Source organism: Ursus maritimus, unplaced genomic scaffold, assembly GCF_017311325.1.
Source record: "Ursus maritimus isolate PB19 unplaced genomic scaffold, ASM1731132v1 scaffold_8, whole genome shotgun sequence".
NCBI lineage: Eukaryota > Metazoa > Chordata > Mammalia > Carnivora > Ursidae > Ursus > Ursus maritimus.
The window spans coordinates 65,089,479-65,108,129 of NW_024426996.1; the positions used below are offsets into that span (position 1 = coordinate 65,089,479).

At 40.1% G+C, this 18,651-nt stretch overlaps 1 pseudogene; it reads right to left on the reverse strand.

The window, feature by feature from the left end:
• Window positions 1-10,969: 10,969 nt before the first annotated feature.
• LOC121101430 lies at window positions 10,970-11,404 on the reverse strand (annotated as a pseudogene).
• Between the last annotated feature and the right edge of the window lie 7,247 nt (window positions 11,405-18,651).

The window sequence follows — 18,651 nt, forward strand, 5'->3', positions numbered from 1 at the left end:
CAGTAGGTTGTCTTTTAGTTTTATTGATTGTTTCCTTTGCTGTGCATAAGCTTTTTGTTTTGATGTAGTCCCAGTAGTTTATTTTTGCTTTAGTGACCTTTGACTCAGGAGAAATATCTAGAAACACATTGTTATGACTGATGTTGGAGAAATTATTGTCTATGCTCCTTCTAGGATTTTTATGGTTCCAGGACTCACATTTAGGTCCTTAATCCAGTGAGTTCATTTTTGTGTGTGGTGTAAGAAAGTGGCCCAGTTTTCCAGACACTATTTGTTGAAGAAGTGGTCTTTTTCCCATTGCGTATTCTTGTCTTCTTTGTTGAAGATTAATCAACCATATAATTGTGCATTTATTTCTGTGCTTTCTGTTCTGTTCCATTGATCTCCGTGTCTGTTTTTGTGCCTGCGCTATACTGTTTTAATTACTACAGCTTTGTAGTGTTTCTTGAAATCTGGGATTGTGATACCTCCAGTTTTGTGCTTCCTTTCCAAGATTGTTTTTGCTATTTGGGATCTTTGGTGGTTCCATACAAATTATAGGATTCTTTGTTCTAGTTCTGTGAAAAAAATGGTGTTGGTATTTTGATAGGGATTGTTAATCTATAGATTGCTTTGGGTAATATGGACATTTTAATAGTATTTGTTCTTCCAGTCCATGAGCATGGGCTATCTTTCCATTTGTTTGTGTCATCTTCAGTTTCTGTCATCAGTGTTTTATAGTTTTCAGACTACAGATCTTTTGCCTCCTTGGTTAACTTTATGCCTAGGTATGTTATTACTTTTGGTACAATTGTAATTTTTTAAAAGATTTTATTTATTTATTTATTTATTTGAGAGAGAGAGCGAGCACAAGCAGGGGCAGTGGCAGAGGAAGAGGGAAAAGCAGGCTCCTTGCTGAGTAGGGAGACTGACACGGGGCTTGATCCCAGTAACCCCAGGATCATGACTTGAGCCAAAGACGGACACTTAACCAGCTGAGCCACCTACGCGCCCCTGGGATTGTTTTCTTAATTTCTCTTTCAACTACTTCTTCGTTTTTAGTGTATAGAAATGCAGTGGATTTCTGTATATTGATTTTGTGTCCTGTGACCTGACTGAATTCATTTATCAGTTCTAGTAGTTTTTTGATGGAGTCTTAAGAATTTTCTTTATCTAGTATCATGTTATCTGCAAATAGTGAAAGTTTTACCTCTTCCTTACCAGTTTGGATACCTGTTACTTCTTTCTGTTGTCTGATTGCTGTGGCTGGTACTTTCAAGTCTGTGTTGAATAAAAGTGGTGAGAGTGAACATTCTTATTTTTGTCTTGTTCCTGACCTTAAGGGAAAAGCTCTCCTTTTCCTCATTGAGTATGATGTTAGCTGTGGGTTTTTCACATATGGACCATGTTATGTTGAGGTATGTTCCATGTAAACCTTTGTTTTGAGAGTTTTCATCATGAATGGGTATTGTACTATCTGTTGTACTGATCATATGGTGTTTATCCTTTCTCCTGTTGATGTGATTTGTCATGTTGATCAGTTTGTGAATATTGAACCGTGCTTGCATCTCAGGAATAAACCCCACTTGATCGTGGTGAATGATTTTTTTAAATGTATTCTTGCATTGGGTTTGCTAATATTTTGTTGAAGATTCTTGCATCTGTGTTTATCAGAGATATTGGTCTGTAGTTCTCTTTTTATGTGGTGTCTTTATCTGATTTTGCTATCAGGGTTATGCTGGCCTCAGAATGAATTTGGAAGCTTTCGTTCCGCTTTTGTTTTTTGGAAAGCTTTGAGAATAGCTATTAACACTTTAAATGTTTGGTAGAATTTACCTGTGAAACTGTCTGGTCCTGGGCTTTTGTTTGTTGGGAGTTTTTTGATGACTGATTCAGTGTTATTGCTGGTAGTTGTTCTGTTCAAATTTTGTATTTCTTCCTGGTTCAGTTTTAGGTTTTATCCGTTTCTTCTAGGCTGTCCAATTTGTCGGCATATAATTTTTCATTATATTCTCTTATAATCCTTTGTATTTCTGTGGTGGTGTTATTTTTCCTCTTTCTAATTTTGTTCATTTGAATCCTTTTCTTTTTTCTTACAATTCTGGCTAAAGATTTATCAATTTTGTCGATCTTTTCAAAGAACCAGCTTGTGGCGTCAATGATCTGTTCTGTTGTTTTTTTAGTTTCTATTTAGTTTATTTCTGCTCTAATCTTTATTATTTCCTTCCTTCTACTGGTTTTGGGTGTTTTGTTTTTTCTTCTCTTTCTAACTCCTTAAGGTGTAAGGTTAAATTGAGGTTTTTCTTACTTCTTGAGGTAGGCCTGTAAACTTCCCTCTGTTGCTATAAACTTCCCTCTTAGAACAGTTTTTGATGCATCCCAAAGATGTTGGAGCATTATGTTTTCTTTTTAATTTGTTTCCATGTATGTTTTGATTTAGTCTTTGATTTCTCGATTGACCCATTCATTATTTGGTAGCATGTTATTTAACCTCCATATACTTGTGTTCTTTCCAGATTTTTCCTCATGGTTAATTTTTGGTGTCTTAGCATCGTGATCAAAAAAGATGCATGGTATGACTTCGATCTTTTTGAATATGTTGAGACTTGTTTTGTGGCTTAATATGTGATGCATTCTGGAGAATGTACCATGTGCACTTGAAAGGAATGTGTATTCTGCTATTTTAGGGTGGAATGTTCTGAATATATTTGTTAGATCCATCTGGTCCAACGTGTCATTCAGAGCCATTGTTTCCTTATTGATTTTCTGTTTGGATGATCTATCCATTGATGTGAGTGTGGTGTTAAGTCCCCTACTATTATTGTATTACTGTCTATTACTTTATGTTTGTAATAGCTGTTTTATGTACTGGGGTGCTCCCATGTTAGGTCCAAACATTTACAATTGTTATATCCTCTTGTTGGATTGTCCCCTTTATTATTATATGGTGCCCTTCTTTGTCTCTTGTTACTTTGTTTTAAAGTCTGTTTTGTTTAGGAATTGCTACCCTGTCTTTCTTTTCACACCATTTGCATGATAAATGTTTCTCCATCCCTTCACTTCCAATTTGCAGGTGTCTTTAGGCCTGAAATGAGTCCCTTGTAGGCAGCATATATATGGGTCTTGTTTTTTTAATCCATTCCATCACCCTATGTCTTTTGATTGGAGCATTTAGTCCATTACATTCAAAGTAATTCTTGATAGATAGGTACTTACTGCCACTTTGTTATTTGTTTTATGGTTGCTTTTGTTGTTCTTTTCTCTTGCACTCTTCTCTCATGGTTTGCTGTCTTTCTTTAGTGATTGACTTAGATTCCTTTCTCCTTCTCTCACTTCTTGTTTGTTTTGTTGTTGTATGTTTGTTTTTTGCAGCTGTGTTACCGGTTTTTGATTTGTGGTTACCGTTAGGTTTGTGTATAAAATGCACATAGTAATCTATATTAAGTTGAAGGTCACTTAGGTTTGAACCCGTATTTTTACTTCTTTCCCCTCCCATGTTTTAGGTATTGGTGTCATACTTCACATCCTTTTATTTTGTGAATCCCTTGACTGATTTTTGTAGATATACTTATTTTTACTGCTTTGGCTTCCTACTTTTCTTACTCCTACTAATGGTCTTTCCCTTTCACTCAAAGAGTCCCCTTTAACGTTTTTTTGTAGAGCTGGTTTGGTGCTGATGAATTCCTTTAAGTTTTGTTTGTCTGGGAAACTCTTTATCTCCTTCTATTCTGAATGATAGCCTTACTGGATACAGTATTCTTGGCTATAGGTTTTTTACTTTCAGCGCTTTGAGTATATCATGCCACTCTCTTCTGGCCTGCAAAATTTCTGCTGAGAAATCAACTGATAGTCTTATGGGGTTTCCCTTGTATGTAACTGCTTTCTTTTCTCTTGCTGCTTTAAAATTTTTCTCTTTGTTACTACTTTTGGCCATTTTAATTACTATGTATCTTGGTGTAGACCTCCTTGGGTTAATTTTGTTGGGGGCTCTCTCTACATTCTGGATCTGGGTTTCTGTTTCCTTCCCCAAATTTGGAAGTTTTTAGCTATTAGTACTTCAAATAAATTTTCCACCCCCTTTTCTCTCTTTTCTCCTTCTGAAATCCCTATAATACAAATATTATTATGCTTGGTGGTGTTGCTGAGTTTCTTTGTCTTCTGTTCAGCTTTGATTGCTTTCCATTACTCTGTCCTCCAGGTCACTGGTCCATTCTGCTTCCTCTAGTCTACAACATGTTCCATCTAGAGTATTACTCATTTCAGCTATTAAGTTCTTCATATCTGATTTTGTTTTTCTTTATAGTCTCACTGAGGTAATACAATCTTAAGTGTAGTGAGTATCTTTATGACCATTACCTTAAATTCTCTGTGAGGCATATTATCTCCATTTTGTTTAGCTCTTTTGCTGTCATTTTATCCTATTCTTTCATTTTTAACACACTCCTTTGTCTCCTCATTTTAACTCTGTAAGGAAAGCTATGTCTCCTGCTCTTGAAAGTAGTGGCCTTATGAAGAAGAGTTCTGAATAGTGTCCTCTAGTGCAGTGTCCCCTGTTCTCCAGAACCTGGCACTTCAATCATCTGCAATGGTTCTCTGCCTGTTGTGGGCAGGGTTTGGTCCCTGTGTTAATAGGCCATTGTGGGGCCATCTTGGGCTTAAGTTGAGTCAGACCAAGTATTTGCCAGAGATACAGTAGCACTGAACTACTGGGTGCTTTCCCTGTCTTGTCCCCTGGGAAGTGTTCATTGTTGAACAGCGCCTGCCGTCAGACCCCCACTGCTGGGGCTGCACTCAGACCGGTGTGTGTGGTTATCTCCTCTCTCTCCCTTGGGTAGGGGTCACTTTGGAGTGGTGCTGACCCCCGTGAGGGCTGCTGGCACACTGCCAGGCTTGTGGCACTCCTTCATGTGGGCTCTAGACAGGAGTAAGTGGAGGGGGTTTATTGGCAGAAGAACACGGTGATGGGGCGTGTTGTACCAGTAAGGTCTGTGTGGTCCCCTGTGGGAAGGGATTGAGGCAGGTCGGGTGGAGGGAGTGGATCTGCAGAAATGTAGCAGGTGGGGGGGAGTACGGGGTGGGCTTGTGGTGTTAGCAAGTGTTGTGTGGGTCTGCTGCAGGAGTTGACCTGTTCCAGGCCTGGCTGGAGGGTGTGTGTCCACAGGAGAACATGGGGGTGGGGTGTGGTGTTAGCAAGTTAGGTAGAGAATGTTGCCTCTATGCTGGTTCTCGCAGGTGTCCATGTATCTGGACTGAGGTGCAGGGGAGGGAAGTGGCATCTGCCAGCTCCTTTGTTCCTGGAGAGGTCTCCCAAAGATCCCAGGTCCTCCAGCACATGCTCTGAGATCAGTAAACCAATCTCTCTCCTGTATGCCGCAGGAATTTTTCCAACTGCTGCTTCTATGCTCTATCTCTGTGGGGCCGTTTGCTGTGCTGTCTCCTTAAGGGTAGGAATTCCACCCTCTGCTCTCCTGGAACGGAGCCTGCTGATTTTTAAAGTTCTGGGTGTTAGGCCCTGCTGATTGTAAGAACCTTGGTTTTCAAAGTCAAACATTATGGGGGTTCATCTTTCCCATGCAGGCTCCCTGGGTTGAGAATCTGCTTCTCTCCGCTCTCTACACCCGTGGTGCCCCTCCCTCCTGTGGGCAGTCCTGCAGGTCCGTTTAGCTCCCTACCTTGTCTGTGCCCTTCCTCCCCTCTTCAGTGTGGCCTCTTCTCTACATTTGGCTGTGGAGGGTCTGTCCTATCTGTCTTTGGGTTGTTTTCTGGGTTATTTACACTGACCTGGCTGTTATTGAGTTGGGTCCATGGGATAGGGTGTTTGGGGTCCTCCCACACCACCATCTTCCCTGGAAGTTCATTCTTGGAACTGCTTTGAAGGTCAGATTGGGTCTGCCCTGACTCCTTTGTGTGTCCAGGCCCTCAGGTAGGCAAGACAACGCTTGAGAAGTGAGGTACAGCTACAGTGGCAGCTGACGAAAGGTTCCAATCAGCTCAAAAGTATACATTCAAGAAATGCTGAGAGTCAAGTTTAGCCTGATCAATCTCAAATCTGAGAGATGTACTGTTTCACTTATATAGAGTAATTCTCTCTCAGAGACACAAGATCACTTATTAGAGTGTAAATGTTCACTTGTCATTGGGTTACTGCATCAGACATTATTTTGCTTTGCAATAATAAAACTAGTGGTTCTATTTAAGCCTATTGTCAGATGTTAGTTTTAGAGACTCTCTTTTGGTGGGGGAAACAAGGAAACCAAATGGATAGATTTGACACTTGCACTCTGAACCACTGCCTGGCCCAGGATCTCCTAGTAAGTTGATGTCTATGTGCAGGATAATGTTGAGGGATAACCAAAGATAAACTAATAAGAGATGGAGTGAATAATGCCTATTTCTTTATTGCTATTTTAATTTTGCTCTTATATTTTGCAAAGCATCTTTACAATGGTTGACCTCTTTCCCTGACCCATAGGTCGACTCTACATAAGGAAAGAACTTCGTTCCTCTGCTCTTTCCTACCTCTTCCCAGTAAGTGAGGAATTTCCCTTCCTGGGCACATTGGCCATTCAGTAAGTATCTATTAACTTAAATATAACTTCATGTAGGTAACAGAAGACAAGAAGCCTAGGCCTAGGAGAGGCGTGGAGGACAGAAAAAAATCAAATACTTGGGTAAAATGAAGATTCCACTACAAATATTTGGAGTGTGTTGATATTCAAAGCGTAGAAAGTGATGAGGAATGACTATGCATTCCACTCTATTTGACTGAGTCAGAATGTGATGTTAGTGTATTGGATATGAAGAACACATTGTATCCCCCTACCTTTGTCATTTGTGATTTATGGCTTGTGGCTGGTTGAGGTTTCTCTCTTTCGTAGAAGCATAAACTGTGAAGAGGTGATTCGGTTTTCTCAGAGATTGGCTCATTCATTTTCCCCATTTAAAAATGTTGGCCGCTGAGGCTCAAAGAATTTCTGACTTGCTGAATGTGCTGGCCAGTTACACTCTATCTAGGAGCAGGGACCCGTTTCTGATAACTGTGGTCACCAAGCTGTGGAGCACATGGCCTTGCTTCCCGGGAGGCAGTGACTCGTCCTCTTCATGGTATTTATGGTCTATAGTTTAACCAAACCTTCTTCTCATCCCACTTATTTTGTTTGAGTTTTACTTTCATAATGAGTTATAATTGGTCATGTTCTGCTCAAGGAAATGGTATGATTTATTGTTTTATTCCACAAAAGGTTTTATAATCCTGTTGTCACACACTACGTAATATAACATGATAACTTGATGTTATTTGCTGGTGTTAAATGCTAGCCTGTATTTTTAGGCAACAATTAAAAATCAGGTTTGTGCTTGAGTATTTGTGTGACTAGATTTATATATGTGTGCAAATGTATATTAATATTTCAGGTCAGAATAGTTCGTAACTAATTAATCTCAAAATTTTGGAATTTTTTGCACATGCAACTTAACGTAACTCTGTATCCATGTTCAATAATATTTATATAAATGTAATCTTATGAACAGATGGCAACTTATATATAGATGTTGAGGCTTACATTTTGCTCATTATTGAAAAATAAGAAAGTTAAAACATGCAGACCTACGTGTTTCAGGCATTGAGTTCAGAATGTCCAAGCTGAAGTTGGTTGACACCATAAAAATGAGGAAGTAAAAAAAATTAACTGAAAACATTTCAGCCAGGAATTAAACTAACTCATCAAGAAAAGTGAGTCCTCCAACAGCAATCCAAAATTTAAAACAAATGTTAATTCTCTTTTTCAGATTCCCAGAATCATTTAGTTATTTTAATATTCACTCCAGTGCTTTTATCTGAGAGATGATTTGATTATTTATAGCCCTTAGGATAGTGTTCCCCAACCTTGGGTCGTTCATCACTCTTGCCAATTTTGTCATATTTTCTCTAACATTTATATTAATGCTGTCATAAGGGTCAACTCACTTTTTTTTCAGTGAAATACAAGTGATGATAAATCCAATAGATTTATTTGTATCGATGAAGCCAACTCCTCTGGGAGAAATTCGTGACGGTTTATTTTGTGTCACTCTCGGCTGACCCCTCCTGTCTTTCCACCTTCCTTGGTAAACCTGGTGGTGTATGTCACTAGCAGCCTTTCGTCATAGCTTTCGTTCAGCTTCTTCTCACTGGAGGTGCCAGTGGCTTAGAGGTGGACACCGAGTGTGAACTTACAGGATCCTTATTATAGTCAGTGATGGACCACTACCTACGCTTATAGAGTTGGATGCTTAGAAAGAATTCCTGGCCAAAATCTTGTTAGATCCTTTCCAGCCAACTTTTGCTTTATATTGTCTGAAACACATATTGTCCTTCTAATTGTGTTATGTCTACAATATGGTAGAAGGAAAGTGTGTGTGAGTGTATGTGTTTAATCCATTACTGCTGCTGTCCTCTAGTTTGAGAAGGTGCTGATGATAATTTTTATCAGAATGTTCCATGCATTTTTTAAAAGTTCAAAATCTTTCTAGAGGGTCCTTGAGATGCATTCACCATGGAAAGAATCCAGCTAATCCCATCTTGAATGTCGCGATCATTGTGTTTGGTGTCTTTGCATATAATATTGAGGAAGGTTGGTTTGTACAGCTAAATTGGAGTGTTCCCATGAGCAAATAGATACAGAGGATGTGATTGCTCACAAAGCCAGGAGTAGTCATGGGTCCCCAACTCGGTGAAGACCGGGTCTAGGAAGATACTCCATGTGAAAGTAATGGACCTCCAAGGTGTTTGTTTTGTGATTGGTGTCCATCCTATGTAACGCTGAGTAAAAATGTTTAGTGGACAACCATGATTAACATTTTTTACTGCTTAGTTAAGTATTTTCTTTTAAACTTCATATTTTAAAAAAATGCATCATTTTAAGGGCTGATCGCAGCAAGAATTTCTTGCTGAAGCAGTGGTCTGGTGTGTATGTCACCAGCCTGGCAGCTTCCCCCGGGGTTCTAACCCCAGCTCTGCACTTTCTAGGCCCTTCCTCAGCAGATGAACAGTAGCACATGGGAGGGTTCTTTGGATCAGGCCTGGAGATGCCATATGTCATGTCATATTAGTCAGAGTACAGTTGTGGCCACACCTAACTGCAGAATGGGAAACCAAGTCAAGCTATGTGCCCAAGAAGGAAGGAAAGATGGTTTGGTGAACAAATAACCAAACAGCCAGAGGGATAGATTCCCAGGATGGACAACAGTGAGCTCTATTCTCATCTACTCGTCTTACCTGTTAAAAACCTTACTTTCAAAAAAAGCCCTGATCCATTATGAGTTCCAAACAGAAATGTTGGATATCATGTCAGTTTGCAAATACATGGAAATTCAGTATCCATCCCGATCTATGTCCTTAATATTCTTATTTAACAGCGATTATATTGCAAGGGTCATTTGCTGAAGGTGAAATATATTCACAGTTGTTAGGTAATCAATTTCCAGAACTTTCTGGTCTTGCAGAACTGAACCTCTATACCCGTTAAACAACTCCCCATTTTCCCTTCTGCCCAGCCCTTGGCAACTACCGTCCTAACTTTGTTTCTATAAATTTGATTACTCTAGGTACCTCTTGTAAGTGGAATCATACATAGTTGTCTCTTTGTGACTGGTTTATTTCACTCAGCATAATGCCCTCAAGATTCATCCACGTTGTGGCATGCATCAGAATTCCTTCCTTTTTAAGGCTGAATAATATCCCTTTGTTTGTACCTTCCACATTTTCTTCTTTTTCTTTTTTTTTAAAGATTTTATTTATTTATTTGCGAGAAAGAGAGTGAGAGAGAAAGTGCACATGAGTGGCTGTGGGGGGAGGGGCAGAGGGAGAAGCAGGTTCTCTGCTGAGCAAGGACCCCGATGAAGGGCTCGATCCCAGGACCCTGGGATCATGACCCAAGCCAAAGGCAGACGCTTAACCCACTGAGCCACCCAGGCGTCCCCCTCCCACACATTTTATTTGGATTGCTTCCATCTTTTCACTCTTGTGAGTACTGCTGCTGTGAAAGTCAGTGTACTACAAATACCTCTTTGAGACCCTGTTTTCAATTCTTTTGGATTTTTTTTTTAAAGATTTTATTTTATTTTATTCGACAGAGATAGAGACAGCCAGTGAGAGAGGGAACACAAGCAGGGGGAGTGGGAGAGGAAGAAGCAGGTTCCTAGTGGAGGAGCCTGATGTGGGGCTCGATCCCATAACGCCGGGATCACGCCCTGAGCTGAAGGCAGACGCTTAACCGCTGTGCCACCCAGGCGCCCCCAATTCTTTTGGATTTATACCCAGAAGTGGAGTTGCCATATCGTATGGCACTTTTATTCTTAGTTTTTTGAGAAACCACCCTAGTATTTTTCCTGGAGCCTGCCCCATCTTACATTCTCAACATTTGTCCAGGGGTTTCGATTTCTCCATATCCTCACCAACACTTGATTTCTATTTTGTTTCTTAGTGGTCTTCCCAATGGGTATGAGGCGGTAGCTCATTTGGGTTTTGATTTGCATTTTGCTAATGATAAGTGATGGTGAACATCTTTTCAGATTGTCGTTGGCCATTTTGTGGATCTTTGGAGAATTATGGAGATCCTTTGTCTGTTTTTTCATTGAGTTATTAGGCTTTTTTGTTGTGGAGCTGGAGGTGCTTTAATATGCTAGATAGTAACCCCTTAGAAGATGTATGATTTGCACATATTTTCTTCCATGGTGTAGGTTGTCTTTTCATTATGTTGATTGTATCTTTTGATGCACAGAAGTTTTTAATTTGATGTCCTATTTATCAGTTTTTACTCGTGTTGCTTATGCTTTTGGTGTTATATCCAGGAAATATTTGCCAACCCAATGTGATGAAGCTTTTCCCCTGTTTTCTTCTAAGACTTTTATAGTTTAAGGTCTTACAATTAGGTCTTTGATCCACTTTAAATTCATTTTTATATTTTTTTTCCCACTCATTAGCATTGAATGGACCTCCCTCCACGTGGCTTCAAGCTACCAGGACACAGGACCCCCAGTGCTTAAGCTTCTCCCCAGCTCTTCTGATGGAGAATTTGCCCTTCATGATGGTGGGCTGTTTTGGGAGCTCCTTGCCCCAAAACTTTGTAGTACCCTGATCGCGCCACATCAGTGATAGGAGCAGCTCTGGTCTTCTTTCTGGCAGTGTTTACCTGTGTCTGTTTGCTGACCCAGGTCCACAGTTTATTAACGTTGACAGTTGGGCAGAAGCTCAGGTTCCTCCTTACGTGATGATGCCTCACACCGACTTTTCCAAAGCAAACCTGGGTGGTGTTTGTCAAAGTTGATAGTGTAGCAGTGCATGCCACCAGCATGACCCCGGCTTCCTGGGTCCTTCCGGTGTTTGCTGAAACACCCGGCTTTTGTGGCATGAAAGTTTCTGGGTCTTCCTCAGTCTGCATGGCATGGTGGCAGATGAAAGAGCCATTTTTGTGTGATTTACGGTAAGGATCCAACTTTCATTTTTTTGCGTGTGGATATTTATTTTTTCCTACCCAATCTGTGGAAGAGACAGTCCTTTCCCCATGGAATGGTCTTGGCACCCTTGTTGACAGTCATTTGACCCTGTATCTGAGGGTTTATTTTTGAGCTGCCTCGTGTACTCCATTGGTCTGTATGTCTGTCTTTATGCTAGTACCACACTCCTGATTACTGGAGCTTTGTAATAAGTTTTGAAATCCGAAACTGTGAGGCCTCTAAGTTTGGTTTTTCAGGATTGCTGTATTAGCTAGGGTGACTGTAACAAAGCACAGACTGGGTACTTACACAGCCGACTTATTTTCTCAGAGTTCTGAAGGCTAGAAGTTTAAGGTCACAGTGTCTGCAGGTTTGGTTTCTTAAGTGGCCTCTCTTCTTGGCTTTCAAATGGTCCCATTCTTGGTCTATTCTCACATGGCCTTCCTCTCTGTGCATATCCCTGGTGTCTCTGTGTCTAAATTTCCTCTTAGAAGGACATCTGTCAGATTGGATTAGGGCCCATCCAAAGGCCCTAATTTTAATTTAATCACCTCTTTAAAGATCCTGTCTCCAAATAGAGTTACACTCTGAGCTTACGGAAGGGTATTTGGGCTGGGAGAGGATAGAGCTTCAACATAGGAATTTTGGGGGTACATAATTCAGCAAAAATTATTTTGACTATTTGGGACCCCTTGAGAGTCCATAATATTTTTTAGGGTGGAATTTTCTATTTCTGCAGAAAATACTTTTTGGATTTTGATAAGGAATGTATTAAATCTGTAGATCACTTTGAATGGTATTGATCCTAACATTCCTAACAATACTGAGCCGTCCAAACCATGAACACAGAATGTCTTTCCATCAATTTGTGTCGTCTTTAAATTTCTTCCGGCAGTATTTTGTAGTTTTCAGCGTACGAGTCTTTCACTTCCTTCGTTAAATATATTCCTAAGTATTGTATTCTTTTTAATGCTCTTGTAAATGGGATTGTCTTCTTCAGCTTATTTTTGGATTGTTCATTGTTAGTGTGTAGAAACAACTGACTTTTGTGTCTTGATATTATTGTATCCTGCAACTTTGCTGATTTTGTTTATTCTACCAGGGTTTTGTTTTTGTTTTTGTTTTTTCCCCAGAATCTTTAGGGTTTTCTGTATATAATATCTTGTCATCTGGAAACAGAGATAATTTAACTTCCTTTCTAATTTGGGTGCCTTTTGTTTCTATTTCTTGTCTAATTGCTTTTGGCTAGGACTTCTAGTACTATATCGAATAGAAGTGATAAAAGTTAGCATCTCTGTTTTGTTCCTGATCTTAGAGGAAAAAGATTTTCTTCACCACTGAGTATGATTTTAGTTATGGGCTTTTCAGAGGTGGCCTTGATTATGTTGAAGTAATTTCCTTCTGTTCCTAGTTTTTTGTTTGTTTGTTTGTTTCAGTTAATTTTGTCAAATGCGTTTTCTGCATCGAGATGATCATGTCTTTCCCTCTTCCTTCTGTCAATGTGGCATATTAACACTGATTGATTTTTCATATGTTGAATCATCCTTTCATTCCAGGAATAAATCTTGCTTGGCCATGTTGTATTATCCTTTCAATGTGCTTTTTCGTTGCTAGTATTTTGTTGAGGATTTTTGCACTGATAATCATAGTCTTTCATCTTTTTTATATGGTATTGAAATAGGTGTTCTGTAGCTACCCTCCATGATATTAAGAAAGTGTTTTTAATGCTTAGTTAGCTGAGTTTTTACCATGGATGGGATTTGGATTTTATCAAGTGCTTTTGTTGTATTTGTTGAAATGCATGGTTTTCTCCTTTATTCTGTTACTGTAGTCAAGTACTTGACTGAATTTTTAATGTTAAACCAACTTTGCATTCCTGGAATAAATGCTATTTGGTCATATCATATATTACCCTTTCTCTATAAAACTGGATTTGATTTGCATATGTACCTTTTGGATTTTTGCATCTACATTTATTAGAGAAATTGGTCTATACTTTTCTTTTAATATCCTTTTTAAAGGATTTTAGATGAATGTTATCCTGGCCTCTTAATATGAATTGTGATACTTGATTCTTCTCTGTTCGCGGAAGGAGTTTTTGTAAGATTGGTTAGTTTTTCCTTAAGTATTTAAAAGCATTTTCAAGCGGAGTTATCTGGGCCTCAAGTTTTTTTTTCATGTGTAGTTTTTCAGTTACAGAGTCAATTTTCTTTTCTTTTTTTTTTTTTTTTAAAGATGTTATTTATTTCTGTGACAGACAGCCAGCGAGAGAGGGAACACAGCAGGGGGAGTGGGAGAGGAAGAAGCAGGCTCTCATCGGAGGAGCCCGATGTGGGACTCGATCCGGGAACGCCGGGATCACGCCCTGAGCCAAAGGCAGCCGCTTAACGACTGCGTGACCCAGGCACCCCAAGAGTCAATTTTCTGAAAGATCTTGAACTATTAAAATTTTTCTGTATTTTCTTGTTCAGTTGTGTAAGATGTATTATTTTCTTAAAGAATCTGGCCATTTCATCAAAAGTTGACAAATTTATTGTCATAAAGATCTTTCTAATTTCTTCTGATCCTTTAAAGTGTATACTAATTTCACCTATCTCATTCCTGATAATGCTACTTGGGTTTTCTCCATTTAAAAAGTTCAGTCTTAGAGGTCTGACACTTGTATTAATCTTTTCAGAAAACCAGCTCTGGTATTGCGCACTTTGTCTATTTAATGTTTGCTTTCTCCTGCTGTGGCCTTTTGTTCATCATTATTCCTTCTCCTGTTTTTGTGGTTTGCATTGCTCTTCTTTCTCTGGCTATTGATTGATTGGTTGATTGTAGACTCCACACCCATCATGGAGCCCAACACGGGGCTTGAACTCATGACCGTGAGATAAGCCACCCAGGCACCCCTTTCTCTGGCTTTTGGAAAAGGGTTCTTAACATTTCCATTTTTAAAAAATCTGCAATTAGAGCTATGTATTTCTCTGTGAATGTTGTTTGGAAATAATGAGGACCATAGGTTTTAGCAATTGAACCCTTGTAAACTTTGTGTAAATATCTTCATGTTTTCTTTTTCTTTTAAGTAAAATAATAGGCTACTTCTGCTTACCATAGAGTGTAGTGAGAAACTGTTTTTTAAAGTCTATTCATCATTTCTGTTTTTAACTCTCCCACAAAGGATCCCCTTACCTGCTTAAGTTTCATAACTCCTTATTTTGACAGGGTTTTCTTTTGACAGGGTTTTCTTCTTTTGCCATGCCATTAGGTGTTTCTCGGGTGAATGGCATGAGGTAAAGATGCCAGAATGTGCTTCCATTTGAGGGTACATTGCCTGAGAGACTCCTCGGTGTAGGCAAAACCCGAAGAGAGTATCTTGCTGTAGAACAGTTCTAACTGTGATTCAGGAGACATGTAGATGATTTTCTCACCGAGATTATTCCCTGAAATAGTTTAGCTTTATGAAGAAGTGAAGAAAACCCTGTACCTTTAGAATTATTATAGTTAAACATGGAAATTTTGAAAGAGGGAATGGTTTGAATCAGACTTTTCATTACAACTTAAAAGTTCTTAGCATTGAATGCAAACTATGTTTGATAAGTTGTGTTTGTACGAGATTTCCATACATCCTACTGACGTCAGGGTTCCGTTGGCAAACTGACACCATGGCGGGCCTGGAAGGTTTGACTGGTTTTGTTGACAGAAGGCCTTGATACCTACAGAGACAGGAATTTGCAGCCAAGATTACCACACAAAATTGAGTCCCTCAGGGGCTACAGTCACAGGATAAACTCAACCCACTTTTAGAGATAGAAAACAGGGGAGTTTATCAGTCCTGGCCTGGGCTCTGGTTTACCTCCTCTGTGAGGTTATAACCACATGGGTTGGTATTTAAATTTTTACTGCCTGCATCCTTCTATGAATATCCCCCATCAGTGATGGTAAAATAAATATGGCCTTGCTCGATGACACTTCCATGGATGGAAGAAGCAAACATAATACAGGACTGGAAGTGCACACTCTCAGAGACCTATAGGATTTATGAGTCCAGATGTGAACCGTCCCTTAGGTATTCAGCATTATGCTATCCCAGCACTTTGGAGTGACTTGTTACAGTTGTCTTTCTTGCACCTGTCCATCTCACGCTCATCTGTAGTGGATGCTGTCTTCACGCAGTGTGATCTCCTGGCCATAGTTAATTACTGCAGGAATGGGTACATGACCCCAGCCAGGGTCGGCCATCTCTTCCTTGGGAATTTGAACTAAAAAGAAATCTCTTGGGTGCCTGGATGGCTCAGTTGGTTAAGCGTCTGCCTTCGGCTCAGGTCATGATCCCGGAGTCCCAGGATCGAGTCCCACATCAGGCTTCCTGCTCAGCGGGGAGTCAGCTTCTCCCTCTGCCCCTCCCCCCTCTCATGCTCTCTCTCACTCTCTCTGTCTCTCAAATAAATAAATAAAACCTTAAAAAAATGAAAAAGAAATAAAAAGAAATCTCTTCTAGTCACTTGATGGGTAAAGACTTAGGATTTTGGCTGTCATATATTCTCTCATGTCACCCTGCCGCCAGAGAGAACAATGCAGAAAACCAGAGGGAGTGGAGATAAGAAACAGTTTAGAAATTTCCTCCAGTCCAGCTGCGTTCCCGGCCTGTGAGCTCTGTGCAATACATTCTATCGTTGCGTCCCCCCCCCTTTTTTTTGGCTGAAACTGTACTTAATTTGTTACTGGCATCCCAGAAGAGTTCAAACTAATATACCAATAGGGCCTCCATCTCATTTTTTTTGTGTGTTCTTAGAGATTCAAGATCTATGTTTTGATGAAATATTTGATGGAAGAAATATTCTGATCTGACAATCAAATGCTACAGTTTCATTTTTGCATAAACACTCTATTCATTCTCATCATTTGAGGAGAAATGCCTAATAATGTATATATATAAATTATGGCACCATTATTTTACGGATTTCATGAATGTTTTAGCTATCACACTATGAGAGAAAGGTTTAAGAATGAAAAAAATACATTTCTTGAGGCAAAATAGAATATGCCAACATCACATATCACATTTACTGTTTTGCAGGTGAAGTTTGCTCTCCAGCCCAAATTACTCTTTTTTCATATGAACAGAAGATTGGTTGAGTGATAGTTCTTTTTTTTTTTTTTAATGATTTTTTATTATATTATGTTAGTCACCATACAGTACATCCCCGGTTTCCGAAGCAAAGCTCGATGATTCATTAGTTGCGTATAACACCCAGTGCACCATGCAATACTTGCCCTCCTTACTACCCATCACCGGTCTATCCCATTCCCCCATCCCCCTCCCTCTGAGGCCCTCAGTTTGTTTCTCAGAGTCCATAGTGAGTGATAGTTCTTAATTCAAGAAGAAACAGTAAAAAGCTTTTCAGAAGCAAAACTACTCTCCTAAAAGTATTTTTGTGTTCTATAGAATGTTATTCATTTAATATTCACCTTTGAATATTGAAATTCCTTTGACTCATTAAATACATTCTGTCACCAAATAGAAGACAAGCTTTAAGAATTTAACATTTCATGAGGATCTATTTATAATTTCATGTTTCTGTTTTAGGGAGATAGTTATGTACAGGATGTTAGAGGGGAACATTCCACACCTCAGTTTCAGCTAAGGTGCTGATTCTATGAATATCAAGATACCAAGTGGAGTGAAAGCACTGCATACAAATTCTGTAAAAGAAATGTGAAGGTACTATTTCACAACTCAGTAGCTGTCTGACAGACGAAGAAGGATCAGAGAAGAGGCCAGATAGCCCTTTGTGTGGGGACAGGAGAAGAAAGTGCTTCCCTGGGGAAGGAGTGGAGTGCTACCTTCTTTAGTTCGAGCCTGGTGGGAGGGATTTCCATGAGGAAACCAGGGAAGGCTGCTGTGTGTTCTTTGAAGCAGAGGCATAATGAATTGGAGTCCAACTCACCCCAATCCCCAAGAAATATAGAAGACAGGATGTTGTAAGCACAAGGTCCCCCAAAGGTATCTACATCATAATCCCTGGAACTAGTGAATATGTTACCCTACTTGGCAAACAGGACTTTGCAAAAGCGGCTAGGATTTTGAGGTGGTGAGATGATTCTGGATAACCAGGTAGGCCCCGTGGCATCACAAGAATCCTTTGGAGAAGGAGATGAGATGGTCAGCCAGAGGTGACATCAAAATGGAAGTAAAGATCAGAGCAGTGTGGCATGAACCAAGGATTACAGGAAGCCTCTAGAAGGTGGAAAAGGCAAGGAATGGGTTCTCTCCGTTTCTTCAGAACCCTAAGAAGTAATGCCACCCTAGTGGCTCCTCGATTTTGAGCTCAGTGAAACTGATTTTGGACATCTCCTCTCCTGAACTGTAAAATAATCAATTTGTGATGCTGTGTTGCTGTGCAATTGGAAACTAAGACACAGGTTGCTGCCTTGGGGACAGAGCTGAGTGCCGCTGCTGTGATCTAGGTTGACAGGCACAGACTGGGGGGAAAAGGAAGGGTGAGTGTTTTCTATGGATCAGATATGGGCCTCACAGGGGAGATTGCTGGCAGAAGGTTTCCATGAGGCCTGTCCAGGACTGCTCTCTGTGGGAGCAGAGAGTCTCCGCCAGAGGAGTCTGGAAGTGGGCCATCGACTTTCTGTGGTTAAGGAAGGAATTCCAAGTGACCATATGCATCCATCTGTTTCAAGGAAGCTGCAGCAGCGCTGGGCCCAGGGAGCTCAGGGCCAGCATGCGACAGTTCCTGTTCCAGTAACACCTTTCTTACCCTCTTCTCCCAGCATGTCCCTTCTAATCGAAGCTAAAGCCACTTGTAGGTGGATGGGGAAGCTGGCCGCCCTCTCTCTCTTTCTGTGGCAACGTGGAACTCTAGTAGTACCAGCAACCTGGAAGGAGGTAGGAGATTGGATATTAAAGCAAATTCACAGCTTTATTCTCTTGAACAAGCATTTCTAATTACCTCGTCAAGAGGTGTTTATCGGTATAACAGGACCATAGAACCTTCCAGCGTTTTCTGTTTCTCACTAAATCAAGTAGAAACACACAGGAGCCAAAATACAGTTACATCTTCTAAATCTTATGGAAGTTTTCAAACGTAAACAGTTAGAAATGATAGCATAATAAATCCCCCTGCTATGGACTGAATCATGTCCCCACCCCAAATTCATCTGTTGAGGCCCTGTTTAGACTCTGTTTAGAAATAGGGCTTT